The sequence below is a fragment of the Chiloscyllium plagiosum genome, unplaced genomic scaffold, assembly GCF_037043375.1.
Source record: "Chiloscyllium plagiosum isolate Xiang-an unplaced genomic scaffold, Cpla_swu_hap1 HiC_scaffold_16, whole genome shotgun sequence".
In the NCBI taxonomy this organism is placed as follows: Eukaryota; Metazoa; Chordata; class Chondrichthyes; order Orectolobiformes; family Hemiscylliidae; genus Chiloscyllium; species Chiloscyllium plagiosum.
In genome coordinates this window covers 36,114,530-36,119,781 of record NW_028270154.1, presented here as the reverse complement: position 1 = coordinate 36,119,781, position 5,252 = coordinate 36,114,530, and the positions used below count along the sequence as shown (strand labels likewise).

The 5,252-nt window shown below is 37.2% G+C and overlaps 1 long non-coding RNA gene across 1 annotated transcript; it reads right to left on the bottom strand.

Moving 5' to 3' along the window:
* Window positions 1-1,382: 1,382 nt before the first annotated feature.
* LOC148147515 (uncharacterized) lies at window positions 1,383-4,999 on the bottom strand. The gene is made up of 3 exons (XR_015759643.1): window positions 4,018-4,999; window positions 2,548-2,661; window positions 1,383-1,510 (listed from the first exon to the last, which is right to left on the bottom strand). It is a non-coding gene; the product is annotated as an uncharacterized LOC148147515 (long non-coding RNA).
* Between the last annotated feature and the right edge of the window lie 253 nt (window positions 5,000-5,252).

Genomic DNA, 5,252 nt, shown 5'->3' with positions numbered 1-5,252 from the left:
TTAATTATAACAATAACTAGTCGTAGGTGATGGCCTAGTGGTAATATCACTAGATTATTAATCCTGACAGCCAGTGCATGTTCTGGGGAACCAGTTTCATATTTTATTATGGTGGATGGTGGAATTTGATTTCAATAAAATTAAGGGTCTAAAGATGACCATGAAACCTGTCAACTGTCAGGAAAAAAAAACCATTTGGTTCACAAATGTCCTTTAGCGAAGGAAACTGCTATCCTTACCTGCTCTGGCCTACATATGACTCGATGAAATTGACTCTCAACTGTCCTCTGGATAATTAGAGATGAATAATGAATGCTGGTCACCCAGTGACACACATATCCCGACTGAAAAAAAGTATTACCTTATAATGGAAAACCTGGTGTGCAAATTTTGTTAATTTGCCATTCAATTGCCATGAATTTGACATGTATTTAATATTGGACAATTTGGCAGTTTAATAAAATATTTACAATTGTGACAAGAATAGTGGAGTTTGACTTCCAATGCATTACCCCAGTGAGTTCTGACAAATCACTTTTCATCAGGATACACAAATATAGGGTACACAAATATGGATGTTATGAGTAATCACTTTATAAATGGATGTGCACTGCGCATTCAAAATTTCCAAATTTGCAAGGCTCACTAGCAATGCATGTATTTGCTGACAGTTTGGTATAAGTCAGATAATTGAATCACTGACATCACGCAAATTATTTGTGTGGCATCAAGATTTTCTAATATTTGAGCTTAATGGAAACAAAAATCAAGAGAAGTCGTTAACTAGAGCTGAAGTGCATTTTACATTATCATCCAAAATCAAAATCACAATACAAAACATTTCACTTTAATTGAAGGAGACCAAACATTAAATTCTGAAGGATTTGGCTCAATCCTACACCCATGACCAGTGAACACATTGAGAAACATCTGTCGGAAAAGAAAATTAAATTCAATCTCAATTCCTCAACCTCTGCAATATTGGCATCAATTCCATTCTACCTCGTTGATCTCCCATTTGCTTAAATGCCACTTCAATGGCAAAGGCAATCTCTCTCACTACAATTGTGACATTCAGCTCTTTTGTTCTTCCTTGGACCAAGACTGTAATGAGATGTGGAGATAAACTATCCTAGTTGAATCCAAAGCAAAGATAAACTGAAAATATGCATAACAGTCCCCCGGCAGTTAATTATTATGTTATGCAGCTATCCACAAATGACATTCTGTTAACTTGGGGAGCTAATTAACTTCAAGGCCACAAAAACATGGAATTATCATCTTACACTTGTTCTCAAACAATATGTTCAATCATCTAATTTCCCTGTGTCAGTATAGCTTAACATATGACACGGTTAGTATCCGCATGTATACTAGCCTTGTAAACTTGCTTATAAGCGACAAAATCTCTTTTGCAGTCCTCCATGAATGTACAGATTCCACATGGATATGATATCCATATATCCTTCTTTTCCAAATCTCGTCCACACATTCTCCAATGTCTTTCATGCTGTAGTAAGGATACAATATACTGTGAAATTCAGCTGGTACCAATAGACACACCTGTTTTACCCATTGTTATTTTTCATTCCAAGAATATGTCTCCCTTATGTCTACAAATTCCCAGGTTCTACTGCATTCCACAGGACTGTAGCAAATACAAGGTCTACTTCCTATTGAAATATCTTATTGTCAAACAAGAAAGTCACAATTTATTTATACAGGAAAATAGATGTTATATGCTTTTTCCCCAGAGTTAACATTTGTGACATCCTCTTTCCTCCAACAATGTGCTCAAGATGTGATCTTTTAAAATGGGTATTTGCCTTATACTTTGATTATACATGTCTCTCACAAGAATACATAGGAAACTACACTCCAATTGTAACCACATAATGCCTGCATAATATTTCTTGTGCTAGTAGTGACAATTGCATTAATTTTACTCTCAAATTACTCTAATTTTATTTACCATGCAAATTTTTATTAAGCCAACAGTTGAAAGGGTATCTAAGCTGTCAATCATACATTTCAAATTTGAGTCAATTACATTCACTTCAATCACTGCTTTATCAACATGTATGAAATTGCAGTCAATTCCTTTTTGCCTTTCACTTTTTTGAAGAAGTTATCACCCCTGTTAGCATATGTCTTCTTTAGATTATATTTTTAAAGTTATACATCTTGAAACCAGAAAGACTAATCAACATATCTTTGAAAAATTCCATCAGAAAAAGCTATGAATTATTTGCTTTCCAATAACTGTTTATAATTGTTATTAATTCACAGATTATATCAAAAGTCAGAAGCAGCTGATCTCTAAACCTTATCTTCAATCAACGCAATGAGTTGCCTCAGCTGTAAACTCACTAATCCATTTCTACGAATTATTGCTCTTCAAAAATTATAGCTTAAAGTTTTTAAATTCCAGCAAGTGCAAAGCATTTACTTGCACAATGAAATGGTAAACACAGCTGAGAGTAAAGAATCCAGGTTTCAATAATCCTACCACAGAATTAACTATTAATGTATGAGGTAAATATTTACATTTTCAAAACAGCACCATTTTATTTTAATGATTTTCAGTGATTGTTGTTAAAGCCTCTATGTTGCACTTCCTTCATGATTCTGGGCTTTAAACATCCTGGTAAAGAACATCAACTGGAAAATAAATAAGACCTTTTATTAAAGGATTATGGTGGTTTGAATTCATCCTACACAGTTGCTATGAGAACTCAATATACCAAAATTGGATCACACCTTAATAACGGTGTGCACTAAATGTGGTCCCAAGCAAGAAATGGTCCAACAGCTAGAGTAGCAACTTACCAGCTGAGTAACAAATTATCAGCTGCACGGAGGTTGAGAGAGGCAAAATCAGCCAAATGAACTCCTCGTCATTAACTGGTGTAGGGGAAGTGAGTGAGAAAATGCCAAGTTTAAATTGCCAACATTAAATTTGCATTGTACTTTGATTGTGCAGCACTTGGTGTATTTGATGTTCTATTGGTCGCCATTCTACAAAAAGGATTTTGAACCCCTGGAAAAGGTACAGGAAAGGTTTACAAGGATATTAAAAGGTTTAAGAAGATGCAATTAATAGACAAAAGCAGGCTACGATACTTTGCTTTGCAAAAAAAGACTGGACTGATTTTTTGTCATGGAGGCAGGAAACAAGAGCTGGATCTGTGTTGGGTCAGAAACCTGACTCCAGTGGGAAACTGATTGTTGCAGACTTGAGTGCTTAATTGGTTTGGAGATGTAGAGCCAGTGTGTGTGGTAATGAAATGGTGGAGGGTCAGATGAAAATGTGGAACTCATTTAGACATCCATGACAGTCATCACTGAAACTGCTGCTTGCTCTGAGCAAGAGATTTACACACTATGTCAAAACCTTCATGGCAATAGAAAAAAAGTGAGAGGTCACAGCTGTTGGAAGCCTGGCATCCAGGGCAGGGCAGATCGTTGTTTCACCAGTGCCAATATGGAACTAATGCTGAAACTTACAAAGAAGAGTGGTTCTCTTCCTGAAGGGCAGCAGAAAAAGGTTACCTTCTCTGGAAACATGGGTATGTCTGTGTCCAGTGTCATATCCCTCTGTCTCATTTCTAACTCCCTGCTCATGCTCTTCTCATTAAACTGTATCATTCCAGGCTCTTGCCATCCTTAATATCCTCATCTCTCTGGAGGGCCATTTTGTATGGATGGAGCAAGTCATCATATTGCCTGTGAAATGTTCGAGGATTTTAGAAGGTCCCACTTGTCTAGTCCAGGAACCAGAAATGCAACTGCAGATGCCTCTCTCTCTTCAAGAGATATCACTTGCCCCCTAGGATTAGTGCATGCTCCTAGAGAATTGGTGTGAAACTTTGTGGTGGCTTAGACTGACAGAGAATACAGGAATTATGACAGTCACCAGGAAAGCAAGTGCATAAATGTAGGAGGTTCTAGTTGTGGTCATGGACCAGACAGACAATGAGAGAGTCACAGCCCTCATTCTTCATGTATCTTACTCACTGGTCACACAACGCCTTGATGGCCACATGAGTGAAATGTTGATGCTCTGCACCAGTAGAATCCAGAGACGACATTGAAATCCAGTGTTCTCTGATCCTGTGAGACCCTGAGCTTGAACAGTTAAAGAGGGCAGCTGGAAGAAGCCAGAAGCAAAGCAGTTCAAGATTTGAGTTTGACAGTTCACTAACAGAATATATTAATCATAATGTTTTGAGATCCAAGATTTTTAGTGACAACTGTGCTGATTTCAATGACTACTTTGCTTACAGTGTCACACTTTCCTACTGCATTATTTCTCAATCATTCCAGCTAGCTCCAAGTTCAATGGTAAACCCTGTCTTGAAGATTTGATTTTCTTTATAATTTCTTACTTCTGAGCATACAATATTGTCCTTGGTTGCTATTCTGTCCTGTGATGTCCAGGGAATATCAACTCTATTCAAGGCTCTCACACCATATCCACTCTCCCAACCAGCCCTTTGCAGCAACAAAGATATCCCCTTACCAAGTTCCTTTTGCCCTTTTAACCCCTTATGGGGATGGGATGATGCCATAGAGGAGCTTTGACTGGTACCTTGCTTAAACTTAAGCTTGAATGTCACAAAAGCATTTAGTAAGTTTTGCAAGTGTCAATTAACATTAATTGAGTGGAGACAAGGATTCCTGTCCCATCCTCCCCCTGACTTGGCAGGACCAGAGATATGAAAATAATCCATTGCCCTATACCAGCATTTTTTACGGCCCATCCATCATTTCTATTTCTGCCTTCAGGGTGGAGGGTGGGAGTAGGGGGCAAAAATTCAGCCCACCTTGTTGGTCATCGGATAACAATCCTTGAAATTATGAAGCAGTTTGTGTGAGAGTGAAACTCTTTGAACTTCAGGGTGAACAAGAAGACAGGAATACAATATAAACATGAATTTATTAAATGTAGGATGAGTTTATATTGTGATGAAAATTTGAAAGTTGCTGCTGCACACTATCATTGAAGCAGACAAAAATTAGGCTTTTGAGGATTGACCTAATGTACACAAAAGAGAAGTGACGAGACTGAAAGTAAATCATGGTGGGAATAGATTATTAAAATGGCAGGAAATTCAGGTGCAATCTCAATACTGTCATAGATCAGTTGGGTCATTAGTCCTGTTTTTAAATTGTTCTACCTGTCCCACAACAATTAAGATGGTTCTTTAAAAATAGTAAGATATAATTTAATAAAATTTATAATTTGAGGA